This window comes from Pseudonaja textilis, chromosome Z (assembly GCF_049901715.1).
Source record: "Pseudonaja textilis isolate UNSWEBS1 chromosome Z, rPseTex1.2, whole genome shotgun sequence".
NCBI classification, from domain to species: domain Eukaryota; kingdom Metazoa; phylum Chordata; class Lepidosauria; order Squamata; family Elapidae; genus Pseudonaja; species Pseudonaja textilis.
Window position 1 is genome coordinate 114,982,467 of NC_142008.1, and position 25,937 is coordinate 115,008,403.

A 25,937-nucleotide genomic window follows, 5' to 3' on the forward strand; every position below is an offset into this window, starting at 1 on the left:
ATTTATTTGAGTATTTATTTCCCTTGGTATTTATTTCTCTTGGTTTTCTTTACTTTTGATTATGACCTTTTTTTGAAATTGTTGCCAATTGCTGCTACACAGAAAGCTGTGTTTTCCTGAACTCTAGGGAGTTACAACAGCACAGTGAATAGAATTCCAAACCAGACTGATGTTATTATTAGTCTTTGTTGCTAAACATATTCAAATATGAGGCATGAAGAGCAAGGCTGTATGAGTCTATTTTTCCTATTTTCCCTTCTTTCAGATCATTCAAGAGAAAAAGCCAGAATGTTAAATTACTCTATATCCAGAAGCCATATCAATTATCATTTGGGCAAAGCACATTTGAGATTTGCTCTTCAGTTGCTCTTCAGACTATGGCTGTTAATATGGTTTCCTCGAGTTATGTGCCATGATGATAAATGCACCATCAATAACCCTACTATTAAATATAAATCTTATCATTCAGGTGATCTCATCATTGGTGGCATTATTTCATTGATTTACATGATATCTACCTGGTCGCCTTCAAAAAGAATCCATCCGAAGAGTTACTTGACAATCCTTTGTATGTAAATATTTTTCTTAACTATACCAACTTTGAAATGTGGCTGATTAAAAGGTCAATTTATTTTGAGAAGGGCATAAATGATTGTAAGACATCTTAAACCTCCTTTCAGTTAAACTTTCTCTGCTCAGAGATTCTATTAAATCATTTACATATTTCATCATAAATGGCTAGAAGCAGGACCATACTTGTCTTCAACATAACATAAGAGTAAAAGTTTTAGTGGATTCATTGTAGCATCCAATCACAGAGTTTAATGGATACAAAGTAACCAATCAGCATCTGCAGTCCAGTTAATAGCTTCTGGTGTCGTTCTTTTGTTCCTGATACCTGTTTTACCTGGGTGATTTTCTTTGTTCCTGATACCTGCTTTCAGCCTATGTGAGGCCTGGCATGTATCGAAGACATTGCCTACGTGAGGTCTGGCATATGCCAAGACCATTTGAGGCTGATTCATTACTGCATCTCCTCTGTTTTGGTTTTATGCAGAGGAGTTTCTTCTGGATCCTCGTCATTGCCCATGCAAAAGCTCGTGCAAATGTTCATATCGGGGTCTTCCGAGGGTATGGCTTTGTACAGAGGTTCCTTTTCCCAGAGAGCATTAACCTGTGCAATGGCGTGCTTCTCTGCTAACAATGACAGATTATTGGAGATAGTGCGAACAAAAATTGATAATACACATGGAAGAATAATGCATCCAGCAGCAATCATACCTATGAGAGCTACTATAGCTTGTAATCCTGGCAGTTTTGGGAACAAGGAGCTGAACATATTCTTGAGGTCAATACCTTGCCATACTTGATCAGGATTATAGGTTAATTGTCACATCTCAGTTGTTAATTGTGCTACGACTTTGCCAACTTTGTCAATTTGAAGGCAACAATTTGTGAGATTGAACCTACCACATACCCCGCCCCCCCTTCCTTGGCTAATATGTAATCCAAAGCCAAGCGATTTTGGTAGACAGCTGTACGTAATTTGTCTGTAGCAGTTGCAAGAGTGTTTAGAGCCTTATCTATCCATTGGCCCGCTAAATCTAAGACAGCTTGTAAATGAATGATTCTATTAAGCATATATATGGGGGTCCTATATCCATAAGTATCCATGGTGGGGTGCTGTCTGGAGATAGTGATTTCTACCTTATTGTCTGTGGTAGACCCTGATACTCGTTTGAAGTGTGACAGATGATTGCAGCCTGAGTACCCTCCCCCAGTGTAATCACAGACACAAGACCAACCTGAGCACTCAACGGAGCCCCCACAAGGGATCCATTGATTAGGGTTTCCTATGGCCCAATTGATGGGCGTAGGACACAAATATTTATGATTGTGAGCATACCTGGTTTTCCAATCGGCTGACCCACAAGAGTATCCCCCTGGTTTAGAACAAGCAATGCAAACATCAAAAATTAAAACAATTGGGTTAGTACCATCCTTTAGCACAGTGGTGTGATTTAGGTAGTAAAGTTTTCCCTCCCCCTCAGGATCAGCTCTGCCAGAGGCCCTTGGAAGTCCGGCCCACAAGGTAACATTGAGGCGAACGGCCGCCTTGGGGTCATAACAAACAGTTTTGGAGTTCATTTTGCATAGATGGTACATAGTCCCGTTATTTTGGCAAGTTTTTCCAGTAGGAAGGCACTTCTGTGGTTGCTGGGTATGGTAAATAAGAGTTAGTTGAGTGAAGCCTGCTTGCGTGGTTTTGGTCAAGCAGGGGGTAGAATCATCTGGCTTGGTGGGGTTTTGCGACCTTTTAGCCCGATGCAGCAAAGGGGGGTTCTGAATATGGATGTCAGACTGACTCATGAGCTGTCTGCGATGACAAAGAGGTGAGTGAGGTCTGAGGACTGTCCAGGAATCCTAAGTGTTGCGTATGGAATCATAGAGGCATCGACCGGAGCAGTAGTAGGTGGTTGCAGTAGGATGAAGTATGAGGAGTGTAGTCCAAGGAGGATGTTCAAAGGTGTTGATCTGGAAAGAGGCGTTGCTGGGGATGTGGAGCCATGGCTGAGGAAGTGTTGATCATCTGAGATAAGGGGGGGAAATGTCCCAGGATGTGGTGCAGGTCAGCAGGAGAGGAGTATCTGGTGTAAAGTACATTACTTGAGATGGAATGGACACCTTGGATGCATGTGCAGCAAGAAGGAGGAGGAGGAGGGTCAGCAAGGCAACAGAACGGATCATGTTGATATATCTGCAGGTGTTGATTTTTCTACCTTGGGGTGGTATGGTCTGATGTGCCATCCAGGAACCCACAGGACATGATCTGGAAGCTGGATAGCTGCATAGCCACGACCTCAGGTGAGGTGATCAGCAGGACCCTTCCAAGTAGGGTCTGGCAGTTGGCAGTAGTATACCTGTGGTTTGGGAGAGTCAGGGGGGGGGAGGAAAAGTGTTGTTCCACTGCTGTCGTAGCAGGGGTGCCAGAGAGATTGAGGAAATTAAGTGTATAAAGACAGAGATTAAGGGTGTTTTGCATCGCTGGGAGGCCAAGGGGCTTTTCCCCTTTGGTCAGATGTCATTTTAGTGCTGTTTTTAATGTTAAATTGGCTCTCTCCACCAGGGCTTGTCCCTGACAATTATAAGGGATCCCAAATTTGTGGGTGATTTGCCACTTAGTGCAAAATTCTGACATAGCTGTACTAGTGTATGCAGGACCATTGTCTGTTTTTATTTCATTTGGGTGTCCCAACGATGCAAAGGTGCGAATGCAGTGGTTAATGACATGTTTAGAGGCTTCTTCTCTCTGCGGGGTCGCCATTATAAATCCTGAATAAGTATCTATTGTAACATGTAGATACTTCCAGGTGGCAAATGGAGGAAACTGAGTAACGTCCATTTGCCATATTACACAGGCTTTCAACCCACGGGGATTTACCCCCAAGGGAATAGAATGGGCTTGCTGACTGCAGGTGGGGCACTGCTGTCTAATGGCTGAGGCTTCTGCCATAGTAAGGTTAAAATGTTTCATGAGGGCTTTAAAATGTTTCAAAGGGCTTTTGATGAAAGTAAGAATGACTTTCCCAAGGAGTTAATGTGTGCGTGGTCATAATACCTGCAGCTGCTTGATCAGCCACATCATTACCTCCCTGGAGGATTCCTGGGAAAGGCTGGTGGCTGCGAATGTGTGCTACAAAGAGAGGGTGCTGACGCTGTGCAACAAGCTGTTGCAACATAACAAAAAGAGAGAGAAGCTTTTTATCAATAGTGGGAGAGAGGTAAGAATCGTGGATAGTAGAAATTATTTGGGTAACATATAGGCTGTCTAAGATCAGGTTGAGGTGTTCATTAAAATTCTGGAGGACTAGTACGGTTGCAGCAAGTTCAGCCCTTTGTGGTGATGTCTGTGCAGGGGTGGTTTTTGTGTGCCACACCCCATTTCTTTGCCAAGCACATGCCCCTCGTTCTTTACTGCCATCAGCGAATATAGTCAAGGCATTGACCAAAGGCTCTTTGCTGATGGGAGAGGAGAAGGAGATGGGTATTGTCCAAATGATCTGAAAACGTGGATCAGTGGGCGGGCAGCAGGAGACTAGTCCAGGCCAGTCAGCTAAAGCAAACTGAAGCTCCTGGGAATTTTGGAATAGAGGTTCCCATATTTGCAGCAAAAAAGGGATAAAGAGTGTGGAGACATCTATTCCCATAAGCAATTTTGCATGGCTCCTGCCCTTTATGATTAATTGAGCTAACTGGGCTGATTTGGAGGTGATGGAGCATCGTGGTGTATGGGAGAGATGGATCCACTCTATGATGTGGAGTTTTTGATCCTTTTGGGTCACTGCTGCAGTCATGAGCCTCGGGGTGGCTAGGATGACCACATCCAAAGGAGTATTGGCAGCGGCTCTATCCACCCATACCCTACAGATATTCTCTTCTATCTGAGTTAATGCTTGAAGCTGAGGTTGCTGCAAGGATATTTTGTCAGTGGGCTTTTTTCCCCAAGTAAGAGCTTCAAATAGCAGGGAAAGAATATCAGTGGTTAGTGACAGGAAAGGTCGGGCCCAATTTATGATGCCCAGATATTGCTGAAGTTGAACTAGGGTGGGTTGAGGAGGCAGAGAAAGAGAGGGGAGTGAAGGATAGGCAGTAGTTGAAAGCATTTTATAGCCCAGATATGCATAGGGAGTTAGTACCTGTACATTTTCAGGTGCTATGTGCAAACCTCCTTTTTGCGAGAACGGCTTTCAGGAAAGAAAATGAAGCAAACACTGTACCCAGAGGTCCAGGAGCAGCAACAAGGATGTCGTCCATGTAATGATATATCAGAAATTGTGGAAAGGCAGAACGATAGGGTAATAGGACATTATTTACGTAGTATTGACACATGGTGGGGCTATTGAGCATGCCTTGAGGTAGGACTTTCCATTGAAAGCGAGAGGAGGGAGAGGAGTTATTTAAACGAGGTAGAGTAAAGGCAAATAAGACACGATCTTGTTCATGCAACGGGATAGAAAAGAAGCAGTCCTTTAAGTCAATAACCATGAGATCAAATTTTTCAGGGATGATATTGGAAGACCACATTGTAATGCCCCCATTGGTTTTATAATCAAATTCACAGCCCTTAAGTCATGTAAGAGCCTCCATTTTCCTGATTTTTTCTTTATGACAAAAATGGGGGTGTTATATGGGCTAACAGATGGTTCAACATGCCCTTTGACAATTTGGTCCTGGACAAGTGATTGCAAGGCCTCTAGTTTATCTATAGTGAGGGGCCATTGATCCACCCAAACAGGCTCTGTGGTTTTTAGTTGTAGATGCAGTGGTGTTCCAGCAGAAGATGCCATTAGTCTATAATGAGTTTTGCATTAAGTTCAGACATAAGATCACGGCCCCACAGGTTAGTATGCAGTGGAAGAACCAAGGGTTGGAGGTAGGCAGTGCGAGAGACGTTAGAGGAACTCACCGGTAGCCAGTGTTTGCTATGGTGGGTGTGCTGAACTCCTCAGCACAGTTTCCAGGGGCCAATCGTCTGGCCACTCAGCCGTTCGGATGACACTTACGTCAGCTCCAGTATCTAAGAGACCCGAAAAGACTTTGTCACGGATTGTGAATTGTAACACAGGCCTGGCTTGTTCCATAGTTTGATGGACAGTGAATGCCCAAGCATCTTCAATTTTAGCAGGTACTGAAACAGTGGTTGCCACTAGTTCTCCCTTGCTAAATTTCGTGGGAGTATTTCCAATTACTGCCATGGCAACTGAGGAAAAGTCATCGGGATCTCTCAGAAACAGAGATGCAATAATTCCTTTTGCCATGAGGTCCCGAATGGGATAAATAACGAGGGGCGTCATGGCAGGAGGGATCGTTTTCAGACATGTGGGGAGAAAATACACAGTGCCTGAGATGTCAATTTCCATATCTTCAGAGGCAATTAATTGGAAAGATATGCTGTCAGCCTTTGGAGTGGGGCTGGCTGATCGCCCCCCTTCTAGTTTCCCTGTGGTTGGGGGGGCACTGCTGCGACACTGGTTTGCCCAGTGGTACCCCTTTTTTGCATCTTGGGCAAATAGTTTTTGGCTTATTGTTGTTTTGTGCATTGTCCCTAGTCCTACATTGTGCTTTGAAGTGGCCTGGTTTCCCACAATTGAAGCAATTTCCAGCTGGCCTGTTTTGAGAATTTGCTTGCTGCAGGGCCATGGCCAGATGCTCCATATTGTAGGAAACAGTTCCCACGATTCTGCAAGCCTTTAAATAGTCCGAGAGGGAAGCCCCCCCTCGGGCAGCCAGAGGCTTCAGAATCCTCTTGCAATCCTCATTTGCATTTTCAAAGGCCAGTTTCAACAGAAGCTCCTTGTGGGCTTCTCCGTTTGAGATTTGCCTTTGAATTGCCTTTTGAAGCTCCTCTATGAATTCGGCGTAAGGCTGATGTGAGTCTTGAGTAATTTTAGAAAAAGATCCTATGGTGCCAGAGGCAGGATCATCGACCTTATCAAGGGCTCTGATAGCTATGATACTGACAAGGGCAAGAACTCATTGTGGGATTGTGATCTGGGCTGTTAAGTCCGTGAATCGGCCCATACCAAAAATTTGATCTGCTTTCAAGCCATGATTGTGAGCAACCTTTTCAGCCTCAGCACGAAAGTCTGACTCCCAAACAACATACTGCGGTCCTGTCAGTATCATTCGGAAAAGGTCTTTCCAATCTTGGGGTAACATAAAAAAAGAGGTGCTGATGGTATTGATGAAGCCTCTGACATATGGTGCCTGAATGCCGTACATGGCCACAGCTTGTTTTAAATCTCTGATTAATTTCATGGATAAGGGCTCAAGTCTAGGCACCATATTTCCGGCTCAATCCCCCACATATTCCACGGGACAGAGGGAGAGCTCCTCCAGGGTAAGAGAGCCCTCTCTGTGCCCCTGCGCCATGGCTTGCGCGACCGCCCCCATGGGTGTTTGATCCTCTGCTGGATTTAACTTGGGAGGACTTAAGGGGTCAGGAGCAGAGGGGGAGGAGGCTTCTAATGGGAGGCGTCTTTGGTTTTGGCTTCAGTTGCATAAGGGGGGGCCTCCATGGGGGGGGGCACTGGCACTAGTCAGCGCTGAGCTATGAATTTTTAAACATTCCATAACTATTTGCCAGGTGGTTAAAATCTTTGGCGGAGCTCTGGGAGTATCATGAAAATAGTCACCCAAACGTTGCCATGTGGAGACTTTTAAGGACCCTTTTTCCGGATAAGCCGGACACTGCGTGTAAATGTAAGTCAAAAGGGTAACAAGGTCCTTCTTAGTTGGAACCGGGAGCATTTTGCCCTGATTCCTAAGAATGAGAATTGAGCTCTTCGTTAATTCCCCCAATTCCTGCAGATGTGCTATCTGCGCTTTGGAGAATTTCCTGCCCATACTCACCTGAAGGGAGGATGTCTTCTTTGGGGAAGATTTCTGGGGAGGGATCTGTGGCACAAGACGGCGTCCCTGCGTTGCAACTGGCTCGGCCGGCCAGGTGAGATGGGAGGTCGAAGGCAGATGCGCCCATTTCCTTTTAGTGGTTCACGTCGGGGTCACCAGATGCGGCTTTTCTCTGCATTTGGAAGGCTTCTCACTGAGTCATCGAATACATCAAGAAAGACACCAGGCTGGTTCTATCTTGCCTGGACCCCGCTCGGGGAAGCTCTTTTATTGAATACACATGGGGATACATCACAAAGGAGAAAGTTTTATCTCATCAACATAAGAGTAAAAGTTTTAGTGGATACATTGTAGCATCCAATCACAGTGTTTAATGGATACAAAGTAACCAATCAGCGTCTGCAGTCCAGTTAGTAGCTTCTGGTGTCGTTCTTTTGTTCCTGATACCTGTTTTACCTGGGTGATGTTCTTTGTTCCTGATACCTGCTTTCAGCCTACGTGAGGCCTGGCATGTATCAAAGACATTGCCTACATGAGGTCTGGCGTATGCCAAGACCATTTGAGGCTGATTCATTACTGCAAATATCACTCTGAGCTTTGGTGCATCTAACAGCTATTTCATGGCATCATGGACATATCTTGCTTCTATGGAGCTTCTTTCTTCACATGACAGTTTCATCCCTAACTACAGGTGTAACATCCACCAAAATTTAGTATGTGTTCTTGCTGGACCCAATTCTCATATCTCTCGAGTTATGGCAGACATACTGAGCATTTACAAGTTCCACAGGTAAGATTTGCCCAAGAAACTAAGTGATGTATGCCTTTCTCTTTTGCTTGTAATTAATGGCAATCTGAACGTAAGTGAAATTTGGTCACAAAACACTTTCAAATTTTCTTGTACTAATTTGCAGAAAATACTCAAAGCATTTTGTGAAAAGCTATATTGTCTCCACTTTGCCTCAAAGGTGCTTTTTCAAAAGGCAACAAGGACTGTTTTTGTCCTTAATGAAGAAGACATTTCACTTCTCATCTAAGAAGTTTCATTAGTTAGGGCAGCATGGTGGGGTCGATCTGATGGAATTTATGGATGAGAGCAAAACATCTTTGTTTTCTCATTTTCTTTTTCATTTCCAGTTGCCTTTTGAAAAATTACTGTTGGGACAACTATGACCTCCATAGACACTTGTTTCCACTTTACAAAATAGGAAATAGGACAAATCCTCTTGAACTGATAACAGACTTTTCAGATTTACTTCTAAGAATTTCTCTGCTACTTTCCATGAAAGTTTCATATTAGGTAGAAAACCAGACTGTCTCTTGGAGTTAGGGGTGTTCCATCACTGTTTTTAAGGAAAGTTGGACAACTATGTGTTGAATTTCTACTCTTATATAATAAACTTTGTGAAATCACGATAGAATGAGATCCTGCAAGATATTATTAATATAATCTTACAATAAAGCTAGAGTTATTATTCATTGTTTTGCTTCTTGTATGGGCTACATCAAAGACTAAAATCAAACCTACAATTCTACAATTATTGGCCCCCTCCTTTCTTTTGACTCTCCTAAAAAATTATTTATTTTATTTTGTCAAGAGATTATAAGATAACAGATATAAGTATAAACATAATTATGAATACATGAAATGGATACGAATAAGAAAAATAAAAGAAACAATAGGACAGGGGTAGTAGGCACATTGGTGAGCTTATGCACGCCCCCTACAGACCTCTCAGGAAAGGGGTGAGGTCAATAGTAGACAGTCTAAGGTTAAAGTTTTTGGGGTTTGGGGAAGAAACTACAGAGGCAGGTAGAGTATTCCAGACATCGACCACTCTGTTGCTGAAGTCGTATTTCCTGGAAACAAGTTTGGTGTGATTAACCTTGAGTTTGTATCTATTGTTTGCTTTTGTATTGTTACGGTTGAAGCTGAAGTATTCATTGACACAGGACATTGAAATGCATGATTTTATATACTATACTTAGATCAGATCAAAGGCGGCGTAGTTCTAGTTTTCTAGATCTAGAATTTTGAATCTGGTGGCATAAGGTATTCTGCAATGAGTAGAGGAGTGGAGAACTCTTCTTGTGAAATATTTCTGGACTTTCTCCACTGTATTAATATCAGATACATAATGCAGGTTCCAGACTGATGAGCTATATTCAAGTGTATTAAATTATGTTTAATAAAAATGTTTTCTTTTGTAACATTCCCCATACTACCTCTGCTTTTGTGAATTTCGTGAAAGAACATCTGAAGGTTTGCTTCCAAAAGTCCCTTGGAAAAAAATGACATTTTATTTTCTCTTTTATATTTCTTATTAGCTTGCATATGGCTCTGCTCCAGTGATTGATAACATAATTCATGAAGTCTTCTTTCATCATATGTTTCCAAATGAACAACTTCAAATTATGGGAATTCTCCAATTTCTGTTGCATTTTAGGTGGATGTGGATTGGGATAATTTTTCAAGAAAATGAGATTGATGAAAGATTTCTGAGGGAGGAGCTTCTTATATTTTCACAGAATGGAATCTGTTTTGATTACATTGAAGAGTTTCCAACAGAAACATTTTCAAATGAGATTGGAGAACTACTGAATAATTTTATTAAAATATACAGAGTCATTATGACAAGTACCTCCAGTGTTGTCATTGTACATTCTGAAAACCAGTTGATGCCATTTTTAAGAATGATTTCCTCTGTTTCAGAAATTGTGGACACAGTAGTGGAGAAAAAAGACAAAGTTTGGATTTTCCTGGCCCAGATGAAATACACTTCTGTCCCATTCCAAAAAGACAGAAGTATGGACTTCATCCATGGGCTTTTTCTTTCACAGTTGCATCAAAAGAATTATTAGGATTCAGTAGAATTTTTCAGATGGGAAACAATGTTCCAGAAGAGAAGGACAGTTTTTCAAGGATCTTTTGGGAACAAGCCTTTGAATATTTTTTCTCAAAGTCCAGTTTAAACCAAGAATCAGAGAAAAGCTGCACTGGGGAAGAGAAGCTGGAGACCCTTCCACACTCTGTTTTTGAATTGAGTGGGCAAACCTACAGTATCTAGAATGCAGTCTATGCTGTGGCACACACTCTCCAAACCATGCTTACTTCCTACTCCAAATGCAGAGCAATAGCTGGTACCCATGTTACGAGTATGGTACCCATGTCATCAAGGATGGCAGGTAATCTCCTGTAGTTATTAATTTAGCAGGTGATTTTGCTTCCATGTCTACAACGGTACACAAAGTAGGTAAAAACCCATTTAAATATAAGGTGAAAAAATAACTTAGATGGATCAGAATGTACATATCTCACCATCCTATCTCAAGTGGTTGATTTCTCCCAGAATGTTTCTTTATCACCCAGGTATTTTATTCCTTTGTATTCAAGTTTGTATTCAGGTCTTTCTATAATGTTATAAATAAGTGATACTATTTCTGGTTTTTAAATTTACAATTACGGTAATAACTGCTGATTAAAATGGGTATGCCTTCTCCCTGGCATTGTTTAATTACATTCTAATTAATCAACCTAATTGTAATTTAATGTAATTAAGTTTACTAATTACAATGTATGAAACTAAAAAAGGATTCCTAAATTTTAGGAATAGTAAGAGAAGTTCTCCCTCCTTGGAAACATTAAGGAAAATGATGCACACGCTTTTTCTCTAACACATAGAGAATTTTGAAAGGACATAACTTACCCTGAAGTATTGTAAGCTAACCCATTGGTCACTGCCAGGAGTTTGATCGTGAAAGACTCAAGGTTGTCTCAGCCTTCTAAGATCAGTAAAATGAGGACCCAAATTGTTTGGGGCAATATACTGACTCTGTAAACCACTTAGAGAGTGTTGAAAAGCACAGTCAAGCTAATTCTAGTTAGGTGGATAAATATGAGAGAGAAGAACAAGACAATATGTTGGTGGGTTTAGACTCTGAGAATGAAAATTCTGGTAATGGAGGCATGTATCTTTGGGTGATAAAAATTGAAACAAGGGTTGTTAGTACTTCCCTGATTCTTTTGATATTTCTTCTTCTGCTGTGGATGGAGCTGATGGATCAGAGTGCAATAATATATTTTGAAATGTTATTGCTGTTTATTTTTGCCATTTCTGCATATTAATTTCAGTGATGTTCTTCCCTTGAGCTTCACCACTACCTAAGAAAAGTCTCATTTAACAACAGCCCTGGAGAAAAAATTTTCTTTGACCAGAATGGGAAGGTTGCAGCTGGCTTTGACATTATCAACTGGGTTACTTTCCCAAATCAATCCTTTCTTAAGATCAAAGTTGGAAAAGTAAATCCATCAGCTCAACTAGAAAGCCTTCTCTCTCTATCAGCAGATAACATTGTGTGGGCCAATCTTTTTAATCAGGTATCATCTATTCATTTTTCAAGGGTTGCATTGATGTTACAGCTATTCTGGCAAGTTTTTTTCAATAGTTGAACATTATTAATAAATAAGTTAAATGAAAAGCAATATATCTTGATGCAGAAGACTTTGAAGAGAATTTTCTGTAAGAAATAGTAGCTTAATAAACTCCAAGCTCTGAGCTAAGTAGCCCTAATCTTTGAGATCTATGTGTGGAATAAGAGAATTTTCCATTTACATGATTTATTATGACAAGAAATATTTTATGAAATAAACCGATCATGCACACCAGAATGGAAGTTTGCAAAATTCTAATACAAAACTGAAAGGGCAGATACCTTGAAGATTATAATTTCTTAGATTAATGCTTAATTTCTAAATGTATTTTACTTTCATTTATTAACAGACTCAACCTCTTTCTTTGTGCAATGATAATTGTTCCTTGGGTTACAGCAAGATCAAAATTGAAGGGAAACCTTTTTGCTGTTATAAATGCCTTCGTTGCCCAGAAGGGAAAATTGCCAATCAGACAGGTAAAAGATACCATGGAAGAACTGTTGATGTCTATTAACTCCGAAGGTCAATAATTTTTCTTTTAGAATGGAAAATTCAAGAGCAAAACCAAGTAATAACTTTAAAAATTCATTTTTAATAGGAAATATCAAAAATAAAACAGAATGTGTAATTTATTTTGAAAAAATGATTCTATTTCCATATTTTTCCAATGAGTGTAGGAGACTGGATTATATGGCACTTATTGTACAAAAGAATTAAATGAGGCATATAGAAGGACAAAAATCAGTTTTTTGAAAAATAAATAAATCTAAAGGCATGTTTTTGGAAATAAAGGACTGCCTTTTATATTAAAGTAAGCATAGTCACTGAATATATACATTGTTTTGAAGCACTGTACAACTACAATGATTCACTTAACAATTATGGCAAGAAAGGTAATAAAATGTGCAAAACTTACTTGACAATTATTCTTAAAGTGATCTACATGGGCAATATGAATCTTTGATAAATCACTTACTAAATAAAATCAGAGTAATTACTATGCTTCTCTTCTTACCCAATTTATTTATATAACTTTCCTGGTCTACAACCTTTCATATAGATTTGATAAAAAAAATTCCAAGCCTGGAAATTCTATGCACTGAAATAGGCTTCATCTGAAAGTTGGGAAAGACTGTGCAAATTCTGAATTCTAATGTGTTTGACAACTCTATTTCCTCTTCTAGATTCAGATGACTGTTTCTCATGTCCTGAAGAAAACTATCCTAACAAGGTGCAGGTGCTTTGCATTAAAAAAAATATAACCTTTTCTTATAAAGAACCCTTGGGAATCACCTTGACACAGGGAAGCTTTCTTCTTTTCTTTGATCTCAACCATAATACTGGGGATCTTCATTAAACAGCAGGACTCTCCCATTGTCAAAGCTAACAACAGGAACCTGACCTGTAGTCTTCTAGTTGTTCTCCTCCTCTCCTTCCTTTGTACTTTACTTTTTGTTGGCCAACCTGACCAAGTAACATGTCTCATAAGACAAATTGCTGTTGGCATCATCTTCTCTATAGCAATTTCTTGTATATTGGGGAAGACAACCATAGTGGTCCTTGCTTTCATGGCCACCAAACCAGGCTCCAGAATCAGAAAATGGGTTGGGAAAAGGCTAGTTAACATTATTGTCCTGTCTTGAACTTTGGTGCAAGTAACTATTTGTAATGTGTGGCTGGCAATACCTCCCCCATGCCCAGATTCAGACATGCCTGAAGAAATTGTCCTGGAATGTAATGAAGGCTCAGCTATCATGTTTTACATTGTCTTTACCTTTATGGGGTTCTTGGCAGCCATCAGCTTCACAGTGGCCTTCCTAGCCAGGAAATTACCTGATAGCTTTAATGAAGCCAAATTTATCACCTTCAGCATGTTTCTCTTTTGTAGTGTCTGGGTGATGTTCGTTCCCACCTATCTGAGCACCAAGGGAAAGTACATGGCTTCTGCAGCTGGATTACTTGGCTTCATCTTTTTCCCCAAATGCTATATTATTGTTATGAGGCCTGATTTGAACAGAAAGGAAAAGCTAATAAAGAAAGAAAACTGAATTCCTGTTTTATTTATTTCTTTAGTAAGCTTCTCTCTCTAGATCAAACATTATTCTGCTTTCAGTTTGGTAAAATTAGTTCAGAATCAATCCTTCTTCTCAAAATAACCATGAATAACATAAGCACTCCATAAAGAATGACAACTCATTCTTTATTTCAGAGGTAGAATAGTTTGTTTGGAAAAGGCAGAAAGGGTTACATATATTTTCCTTGAGTTACTTGTAATATTATGCCAAATATTCAGTGTCCAAAATGTTATGTAGAAAAGATTGATTTTCAGAAAAATTTGATTTCTAGTCCAACAACATACAACAACATACATGTCAATATTTTGGTGGAATTCTGAAAGGTGGAATTGGAATAATTAGACTGTCTTAGCACCACAACAAATAGAAAAGAAGTGAACCTCATCTTTGCACCAGTCCACATAAAAAACTCTAGAGCAAGGCTAAGAATATTGGGAAAAGATAAGGAAGAATGGGTGATATTATGAAATAAATAAATTGAATCTAACCATGGATTTTTATAGGAACAATATAAACACAATAACATAAAACTGAACTTTTAGAGCATCTGCCAGTTGGTCTGTATTGTTCTTTTTATTTTCAAATAAATAATAATAGGAATGTAGTTACCCAACTACAACCAGCAGATGATGTGAAAGTAGTTTCTTGCCTATGCAAATTAAACACAAAAAGAAAAGAAAAAAACATCCTTGGTCTATTGCTTTAAGAAAGAAGTGGGATAAGGCACAAATAAATCTCTAAGTGGGGTCAACCCCTCTCAGAAAGAGTGCTAAAAACGAGGTGATTGCAAGGAATACAAATATTTCCATCCTTCACCATTCAATCAGAACTGAAGAATCTTCTTGGATGAGAAGCAAAATGTCTTCAAAGAAAAACAAAGTCCAGTTGCCTTTTGAAAAAGGGGCAACCCTGACCTGGATGACTGAGAATCTCCATAGACAACAAGAAGAAAAAGTTTGTCTCAAAAGCGAAAGAAAAGGAGAAGTTGGATATACACTATTTTTTCCCCCAACTGGTCAAATCACCTAACCAAATGAATCTTTTAATCCTAAAGAGACTTACCTAGTTAAAAGAAATGGAACTATGAATGTTGATGGGTGACAATCACCTACTGATCCAAGGAGAAAGTGAAATGATGGCTTTCAAAATCTCCCAAAGTGCCTTAAATCACCCTGACCTTATTCCAGAAGAAAAGCCTATTAATTGTCGCCCTTCCAGGAAATTTATAAATTATCTTTTGACAATTGACAGTTGAGGTTTTAACATTAACAGATTTAACAGATAATCAGAGTTGGAAGGGACCTTGTAGGTCATCTAGTCCACCCCACTGCCCAAGCGGGAGACCCTACACTAGTGGTTCCAAAACTTTTTTGGTCCACTGCCCCCTTGGTGCTACAAACTCATCCTCGGTGTCCCCCACCCAGAGGTGGGATTCAAATTTCTATGGGTGTGGCCTAATTTGAAGGTGTGGTTTGCTGGTCACATGATTGGGTGGGCATGGCTTGCTGGTCATGTGACTGGGTGGGCAGGGCCATATGATTGGCAAACCAAATACAAGTGGTCCTCACTTATTGACCAGTTGTTTAGTAAGTGTTCTAATTTATGACTGGCCTCCCCAGAGCTACTTGATCAGTTGTTGGAGTTTTGACAGCTTTAGATCAGGGTCTAAATCCCACCCCGCCTCTGTGTGAGAGAGAAGGAGAGAGAGAGATTGGATCAGATCTCTCTCTGTTTGTCTCCCACCAATGCCAGAAAGCCACCGTCAGTCAAAATTCATACTAGTGGTCTCCAGGACTTAAAATTATGAGTTTGGTGGTCCCTGAGGCCCAAAAGTTTGGCAACCCCTGATCCAAAGGGATGAGCCTGAGAGAGGGAAAGAGAGAGAAAACAAAGAGAGAAAGAGAGAGAGAAAATAAAGAGAAAAGGGAAAGAAAGAAAAAGGGACAAAGAAAGGGGGGTGGGTGGAAGAAAGGGACAGAAAGAAAAAGAAATAAAGGAGGGAGGGAGGAGAAAGATAATGAGATATGAAGGGTGTGTGTGTGTTCTCCTTGTAATTTACCAGTACATTTTGGTTTTGCCTTCTTCAGAATTGGCACTGTAATACATTTGGGAAAGGTAATTTTTACGGTGAAAATCTGGTCCAATGGATCCTGTTTAAAGCCTCAACAAAATGTGAGAGCTTCCTGATAGTCTTGACCATGTTTTGTCCACAAAACCTTTAATAGAAGCCAAAGAGGTTTCACTGTGCTGGCAAAGATGTTTCAATGTGGAAAAGGGCCTCAGTCTAAACTAGGCCTCATTCAATCTGATACATCAGGTCTCTCTCTTTCTCTCTCTCTCTCTCTCTGTCTCCCTCCTTCCCTCCCTCCCTCCCTCCCTCCCTCTCAGACTGCCTTTGCTCTACTTTCCCGGTGTGCCCATGGGGCCGGCGCTTCAAACATGGATGGATGGATGGATGGATGGATGGATGGATGGAGAGAGAGAGAGGCAGGCAGGCAAAGAGACAGACCTTTTAAATGGATGGATGGATGGGCAGATGGGCAGACAGACAGAATGGGACAGCAGCGGCACTTTGGGAAAGCGGTGGCAGCGGCTTTTCCAAACGTGCTGCCACATTCGAGGCACCGGTTCTGGAGCATTACTACAGTCAATGGGTGAACCTGCAAGGCCAGTGCCTCGAACACCCCCCTGCCACCTCTTAGCATCCCCAAGGGGGCTGGCAGAGGGGGACTAAGAGGTGGCAGGGGGGAGTTCAAGGTGCCAGCCAGCCCTGCAGTTTCACCCATTGACTAGCACTTTTCCAGAACCAGCGCCTTCAATGCGGAAGCGGTGGCACGTTACATACCACCACGGCCATGTTCGATGCGCCGCCCCCTGCTGCCTCTTAGCGCCCTCCTGCTGGCCCCCTTTGGGATGCTAAGAGGTGGCAGGGGGGTGTTCGACATGCCAGCCGGCCCTGCAGTTTCACCCATTGACTAGCACTGCTCTGGAGCCAGCACCTCCAATGCAGAAGTGATGGCACGTTACATGCCGCCATGGCTGCGTTTGATGCACCGCTCTCCTGCTGCCTCTTAGCACCCTTCTGCTGGCCCCCTTGGAGATGCTAGGAGAAGGCAGGGGGGCATTTGAGGCACCGGCCCTGCAGGTTCACCCATTGACTGTAGTACCGCTCCGGAGCTGGCGCCTCAATGGGTGAAACTACAGGGCCGGCTGGCACCTCGAACATCCACCTGCTGCCTTTTAGCATCCCCAAGGGGGCCAGTAGAGGGGCGCTAAGAGGCGGCAGGGGGCAGCGCATCAAACGCGGCCATGGTGGCACATAATGTGCCACCGCTTCCACATTGGAGGCACCGGCTATGGAGTGGTGCTAAAGTCAATGAGTGAACCTGCAGGGCTGGTGCCTCGAATGCTCCCCTGCCACCACTTAGTACCCCCTGCCAGCCCCCTTGCCTCTTAGCACCCTCCTAAGGCATCCGTCCCCCACCAGGGGTGGTACTGCCCACTTTGGGAACTACTGCCCTACACCATTTCTGACAAATGGCAGTCCAATCTCTTCTTGAAAGTCTCAAGTGATGGTGCTCCCACAACTTCCAAGAGCAAGCTGTTCCATTGGTTGATTGTTCTCACTGTCAGAAAGTTACTCCTTATTTCCAGGTTAAATCTTTCCTTGTTCCGTTTCCATCCATTATTCCTTGTCTGGCCTACAGGCACTTTAGAAAATAGCTTGATCCCTTCCTCCCTGTGGCAGCCCCTCAAATATTGGAAGACCACCATCATGTCGCCCCTGGTCCTTCTCTTTATTAGACAAGACAAGCCCAGTTCCTGCAACCGTTCATTGTATGTTTTAGCCTCCAGTTCCCTAATCATCCTGGTTGCTCTTCTCTGTACTTTTTCTAGAGTCTCAACATCTTTTTTGTAATGTGGTGAACAAAACTGGATTCAGTACTCCAGGTGTGGTCTTACTAAGGCTTTATAGAATGGTATTAGTACTTCCCTTGATCTTGACTGTATCCCGCTGTTAATACAAATTAGGATTGCATTAGCTTTTTTGGCTGCTGCTGTATACTGCTGGCTCATATTTAGCTGGTTGTCCACTAAGACTCCAAGATCCCTCTCACAGTTATGGCTATTGAGCCTGGTTTCACCCAGTCTATATGTGTACTTTTGGTTTTTGTTGCCTAAGTGTAGGATTTTACTTTTCTCTACATTGAATTTCATTTTGTTAGTTTATGGCCCAGTGTTCTAGTCTGTCAAGATTCATCTGGATCTTGAGCCTATCTTCTTGGGTGTTAGCTATTCCTGCCAGCTTAGTATCATCTGCAGATTTGGTAAGTTCCTCTTCTATTCCCTCATCTAAGTCATTAATGAAGATATTGAAGAGTATTGGGCCTAAGATGGAACTTTGTGGCACCCCACTGCTCACTTCCCTCCATGTAGACTTAGACCCATTAAGTACTACTCATTGAGTATGGTTTGCCAGCCAGTTGCGAGTCCATCTAGTGGTGGTGCTATCTATTCCACTTTTTTCTAGCTTACTAAGAAGTAGGTCGTGGTCTACTTTGTCAAATGCCTTCTGAAATCTAAATATATTATGTCCACAGTATTTTGCTGGTCTACTAATTGAGTCACTTTGTTGAAGAATAAAATAAGATTGGTTTGGCATGATCTGTTTTTAACAAATCTGTGCTGACTGCTAGTTATTACTTTACTTGTTTCTAGATGTTGGCAGATCTGTTTTTTTATTATTTTTTCCAGTACTTTCCCAGGTATTGATGTTAGGCTGATTGGTCTATAGTTTCCTGGGTCTGTTTTTTTTCTTCCTTTTTTGAAAATGGAAACCACATCAGCTCTTTTCCAGTCCTCTGGTAGTTCCCTGGTGCTCCAGGATTTTTGAAAGATGTGGTGCAGTGGTTCTGAGATGACCTCTGCCAGCTCCTTTAAAACTCTTGGATGTCATCCATCAGGCCCCAGTGATTTGTTTTCATCAAGATCAAACAAGTGTTCTCTTACTATTTTTTTGCTTATTTTAACTTTTATTTCAGGTCTTTCTTTTACAGTTACGTTTTTGTTGGGTTGAGCTATAGTTTCTTTTTGTGTGAAGACAGAGGCAAAGAATGAGTGAAGCAGTTCTGCTTTCTCTCTGTTGCCTGTTACTTCCTTGCCATCTTTTCTCTTTAGTGAACCGACTGTTTCACTGACCCTTTTCTTGTTATTTATATGTTGGAAGAAGCTTTTTTAAAAATTATCTTTGACTTTTGTTGCAAGTCTTTGTTCGTTCTGAGCCTTTGCTATCCTGACTTTTTCTTTGTATATTCTGGCTATCTGCTGATATTCTGCCTTGGTTGTATGTCCTTCTTTCCATTTTTTGTACTTGTCCTTTTTTTCTTTAAATTTGCCAGAGAGATCTTTGTGCAGTCATGCTGGTTTCTTCTTGGATTTCTTGTTTTTCTTTCTCAGTGGTATTGTGCTGGTCTGGGCTTCTATGATCATACTTTTTAGAGTTTCTCAAGATTCTTGAGTTGTTTTTCCCTTTAGGATTTTCATCCATGGAATCTTTCCCAAGTTCTCTCTGAGTTTATTGAAATCAGTATTGTCTGTGGTGTTGAAATCTATTCAACACCACAGACAATACTGCTACCCTTCAAAAAGACCTTGACTATGTATCAGAATAGTCAAACAAATGGTAACTTCAAATCTCAACAAATAAATGCTCTGTCTTACACATTGGCAATAAATAAATAAATCAGAAAATAAAATACAGGCTAAATAGTCAAGACCTTGTTGATGATCCAAACTCTGTCAAGGATATTGGAGTACCCATCTCTAATAACCTAAGTGCTAGAGACCACTGTAACTACATAGCCAAAAAGGCATTAAGAGTTGTTAACCTAACCTTATGTAGCTTTTTCTCTGGTAATATTACACTACTAACTAGAGCATACAAAACATTTGCTAGACCAATACTCGAATACAGCTCATCAGTTTGAAACCCATATTACGTATCTGATATTAACAAAGTGGAGAAAGTCCAGAAATATTTCACAAGAAGAGTTCTTCACTCCTCTACTCATTGCAGAATACCTTATGCCACTAGACTCGAAATTCTAGATCTAGAAAACCTAGAACTATACCGCCTTTGGTCCAATCTAAGTATAGTATATAAAATCATACATTGCAATGTCCTACGTGTCAATGAACCCTTCAGCTAAACCATAACAAAACAAGAGCAAACAATAGATACATACTCAAGGTTAATCACACCAAACTTGATTGCAGGAAATATGTCTTCAGCAACAGAATGGTCAATGTCTAGAATACTCTATTTGACTCTGTGGTTTCTTCCCCAAACCTCAAAAACTTTAACCTTAGACTGTCTACTATTGACCTCACCCCTTTCCTGAGAGGTCTGTAGGGGCTGTGCATAAGCTCATCAATGTGCCTACCATCCCTGTCCTATTGTTTCTTTTATTTTTCTTATATGTATCCATGTATTCATAACTATGTTTTTACTTATACCTATTATCTTGTAAGCAATTGACAAAACAAATAAAATAAAAACATAAATAAATCAGCTCTTTTAAAATCCAAGACTTTGGTGTCATTATGTTCTGTTGCTTGTGTTTGTGTTATGTTGAATTCTATTTTGACATAGTCACTTTCACCCAACGTTCCTGCAGTTTCAACTCCCTCTATCACTTCTTCTCTGTTTGTAAGAATTAAGTCCAGTATGGCTGTCCCTCTAGTTTCACCCTCTACCTTTTGGACAACAGAGTTGTCAGCTAGATTGGTTATGAACTAATTTGATTTCTCACTTGGTGCAGATTTAGTTTTCCAATTGATATCAGGATAATTGAAGTCTCCCATTACTGTTGTTGTGTGTTTCCTGCATATGTTTGTTAGTTGGCTGGCAAAAAGGACATCTATTTTTTTCTGCTTGATTGGGTGGCCTATAATATACACCTATGACCATGTCATTCTTTTTTTCTTTTATATTGACCCATATGCATTCTGCGAGGTTTTCATCTTTGGTTTCATGTGTTTCTGTAGCAATATAGTGGTCCTTTACATACAGTACAACTCCACCTCCTCTTTTATGTGGTCTGTTGTTTTTTTTTAATAATTTGTATCCTTCTACCAATCTACCCATGTTTCAGTCATGGGTTTCATCCCACCAAGTTTCTGTTATTCCAACTATATCATATTTACCTTCATATATTTGTAGTTCGAGTTCACCCTGTTTGTTCCCCAGACTTTATGATCTGTATATACACACTTGAGATCTTTATGTCTGACACTGTGTTTCCTGTCTACATAACCTGTGTTGTGCCTGCCTGCCCCTTCTTTTTTGCCACCTGTTTGATTAGTGCACATGGTATGGCACTCGCTATTAAATGTTTGGTTTTGGTTGGCATCAAGGTTGATAATCTTACCTGCACAAACATCTATTTTGCATGCACTGGTATCCTTATTAGTTTTAGGTTGCTGGGGACAGAAATATTCTGAATCCATTAATTCTCTGTCCCCGCTGTTCAGTTTAAATGTTTATCCAGGAAATCGGTGAATTTGCCAAGTAACTCAGTCCCTTTCTTTGATGGATACAAACCATCTCTTTTGTACAGTTTTTCATTGGACCAGCTGCAGGCATCATGACTAATAAAATCAAAGCCTTCCCTTTTACACCACTCCTTTAGCCACACATCAAACTCTGCTACACGCTGTCCTTTCCCTTTTTCTTCCTTGTACACTGGTAGAACTTCTGAAAAGATAAGCCTACAGTCCATATTACCAAGTTCATACCCCAAGCTCTGGAAGTCCTTCTGAACAGAAAGTACATCCTTCTGGGACAGATCATTTGTACCAAGATGTATAATAGCATCAACATCACAGCCCTTGCTGGCATTCTTGACTATCTTAAGAATATGCTTCTTGTCTCTGCTGGCAGTAGTACCTGGTAGACACCTGACCTCTTTCAAAACCTCAGTATTCTTTCCTAAATTTACATCCCTTACAATTGAATCCCCAACCAGAAGGTGGCTTCTCTTTTTGGATGTCTTGCTCTTCTTGTGTGACTGGTGTGTAATACCTGATTCACACTTTCTCCTTTCCAAAGTAAGTTCTTCTTCTAGGACCATGATCCCTGGCTGACTTGAGTTATCATTATCACAACTACCTTGATCTGTCATTTTAGTGTCCCTATTAAGGTCAGCAAGGGCACTGTATCTGTTATGCTGGGACACAGGCAAATCACCCTGCCAGATCCCACGGCTGTCCATACTGCCCTTTTTCTGTAGGATCTTGTAGTGGCGGCTGGTAGCAGGGCAGCTCAATTGATGGCTGATTTGGGCACCTAACTTCTGCTTGGAGAGCACAGATTAGAGATTCTAGATAGGTAATCTGTCCATGTAAACTGGCAATTCAGCACAGTCCATAATTTTCTTAATTACTTCCTCCTGCATTGGTATTTTATCATTTTTCCTATTCTTAGCAAATACAATCCTAGCCGCAGTTAGTACATTTACAATCAAATATTTCAACTCTTTGTTGTATATTTCCAGTATAATTCACAATAAAAATATCTCTGTTTTAAAGTCTATGTGTTGTTTTAGCATTTTTTCCAACCATGTGTGGATTTTAGTCTAATATTTTTTTGCATCTGAGCATGTCCACCACATATGGTAATATGAACCATGTATCTGATGACACTTCCAACATTTATCCAATTTATTCTTAAACATTCTCGCAAGTCTCATCAGGGGTAGATGCCACCTGTAAAACATCTTATACAAATTTTCTTTATATGCAGTTGACATTGTGATTTTATAATTTTGAGAACACAATTTTTGCCATTTTTCTAAATCAATTCCACATCCAAAAATTTTTCCCCCAAGCAATCATCATTTCTTTAACTTGTTCCTACAATTTAAATTCTAATAAGTGTCCATAAAGTTTTTAATTACCTATTCATCAGTACCCATCAAAATCTTATCTAAGTCAGTCAACTTATCATAAATACCTTCTGCTTTAACATCTTTGTCAAATCTAGATTGTATTTTCAAATATGAAAACTAATTCATTTTTACACTTTGTTCTTCCAATGCTTGAATAGATTTAAGTTCACCCTTCTCATTCAATATCTCATCATATCTAACTGTTCGATTCTTTTTATATATCATTGGATAAGAAAAAGCTTCAATAGTTGATATCTATGTTGGAATTTTTAAATAATATTGTCTTTTTATCTTCTCCCAATTCAAAAACAATGCCTCTTGAATATAATGTCTTCTAAAATACCCCTGAGTTTTAGTTCCCTTGTACCAAAGGAAGGCATGATATCCCATCAGCAAGTCTATTGTTCCTTAATGTTATCCATTCCTTTACCCACATCAAATTTGTTGCTTGGTAATACAACTCCCAGTTAGGCAAGGCAAACCCTCCTCTTATTCTTGCATCTTGTAATAATTTTAATTTTATTCTTGCTTTTTTACCCTGCCAAATATATTTCAACACAATTCTGTTTAAATCTTAAAAAAAAAAACCTCCTTCCGTAGTCGGATTGGAATTGTCTGGAAATATAAAATTCTAGGCAATACATTCATCTTAACTGTAGGTATTTTCCCAATCAATGATAATTGTAAGTTTCCCCATTTTGTCAAATCTGTTGCAATCTACTGTTTGAGTTTAAAATAATTATCCTCCTTTGGTGTACTACATCTTGATGTAATATATATTCCTATATACTTAACCTTGTTAGTGACCTGTATTTCTAAAACTTCTTCCAACTCTTTCTTTCGTCTTACTAGCATATTCTTTGTTAGTATCTTTGTTTTATCTTTGTTTATTTTCAAACCTGCTACTTTTCCATATTCTTCTATTTTTTCTATTAATTTAGGTGCTGTTTCCAATGGGTCTTCTAATATAAATACCAGGTCATCTGCAAAAGCTTGCAATTTATACTCTTCCTTTTGGATTTTCATTCCTTTTATTTCTTTATCTTCTCTAATATTCCTATTCAACACTTCCAATGTTAACACAAACATCAGGGGTGACAGTGGACAACCCTACCTTGTCCCTTTTCTTATATCTATAGATTCTGTTAGTTCTCCATTTACCATAACTTTTGCAGTTTGTTCATAATATATCGTTTGAATGGCTTGAATGAATTTTTTACCAAAGCCCATTTGCTCCAACTGAAATAACATAAATTGCCAACTCACATTGTCAAAGACTTTTTGTGCATCTAAAAACATCAAAGCCATTTGCTTCTCAGGATGTGCCTCATAGTGTTCCAGCGTATCCAAAATAATTCTCACATTGTCTTTGATTTGTCTCTTTGGCAGGAATCCATTTTGATCAATATGGATAAAGCTATTTAAGTATCTTTTTAGTCTTTCTGCCAAGATTGAAGCAAATATTTTATAGTCTGAATTTAATAGGGATATAATTTTTAACTTGCTGCAGGTCTGTATCCTTCTTCAGTATAAGTATAATGTATGCTTCTGTCCATGTTTTGGGTATGTTTTTCTTTAACATAACTTCATTTATAACTTCTAATAGGTGAAGATTCAGTATTTCCTGAAAGGTCATGTAAAATTCTGCTGGTAAGCCATCTGGACCTGGTGCTTTTCCAACATTCTGCTTTTTAAAGCTTCTGTTAATTCCATCATTGTTATATTCCCTTCTAGCATTGTTTCAATATCTTTAGGTATCTGAGGTAAGTTCGCTTTCTGTAAATATTGCTTAACTTTTTCTTCTTGAATATTCTCTTGAAAATACAATTTCCCATAGTAATCTTGTATAATTTTTTCTTCTCCTCATTTCCATAACATGTATATCCATCTTCATTTATTAGTTGCCTAATCCTTCTTGATTCTCTCTCCTTTCTCAATTTATAGGCTAGCCATCTGCCTAGTTTATTTTCATCTTCAAAGTAATTATGTTTAGTGTTTTTAATTTTTTGTTAGTTTAATTTTTGTTAGTTCCTCTTTTTCCATTAGTCCCATTAGTCCTGCCTTGGTATAATGCTCTCTAATGGTTTCTTTATTCTTTATTATTGTTTGCAATTCATTACAGATTTCATGCTCACAAGACCATCTGCTAAGAATTAGGCAATATTTCCTTAAGGAGCAGCTTTTTGGATTCCTCATCTACTCTGTTTTTGCAAATGTGGAGGAGATTCTAACTAATTCTCTGGTGCTATGGATTATAACAAACAAAGAAGCAGCAGCACTGAAAAAAGAGACAAAGTAAGTGAGTGGGAATTTTAAACAGACTAAGAAATAGGGGGGAAAATCTCCTCTCCCTTCAATCTTTCTGACTAGTTTATGCTCACTAACACTGTTCAACTATTTACAAAGACTGAACTACTATTACTGTTAATCTTCTCATCACTCCTTATCACCCATCCATCCCACTTGTCACTGTATGACTGTAACTTTGTTGCTTGGATCCTTACAATTTATATTGACTATTTCCTAGCATGATTTATTTATTTATTTGATTTGATTTGATTTGTCAATTGCTTACAAGATAATAGGTACAAGTATAAACACAGTTATGAGTACATGAAATGTATACATATAAGAAAAATAAAAAGAAACAATAGGACAGGGATGGTCAGCATGTTGGTATGCTTATGCATGCCCCTACAGACCTCTTAGGAAAGGGTTGAGGTCAATAGTAGACAGTCTAAGGTTAAAGTTTTTGGGGTTTGGGGAAGAAACCAGAGTCAGGTAGAGTATTCCAGACATTGATCACTCTGTTCCTGAAGTCGTATTTCCTGCAATCAAGTTTGGTGCAGTTTACCTTGAGTTTGTATCTATTGTTTGCTCTTGTATTGTTATGGTTGAAACTTTGATTGCTTATTGTACCCTATGACTATCATTAAGTGTTGTACCTTATGATTCTTGACTCTTGGTGAATGTATCTTTTCTTTTATGTATACTGAGAGTATTTGCATCAAGACAAGTTTCCTGTGTGTCCAATCAAACTTGGCCAATAAAGTATTCTATCAACATACC

General features: G+C 39.8%; 2 pseudogenes; both read left to right on the forward strand.

Moving 5' to 3' along the window:
- Positions 1–405: 405 nt before the first annotated feature.
- LOC113449916 (vomeronasal type-2 receptor 26-like) lies at positions 406–10,613 on the forward strand (annotated as a pseudogene).
- Positions 10,614–11,548: 935 nt separating this feature from the next.
- LOC148124301 (vomeronasal type-2 receptor 26-like) lies at positions 11,549–13,893 on the forward strand (annotated as a pseudogene).
- The last annotated feature ends 12,044 nt before the right edge of the window (positions 13,894–25,937 follow it).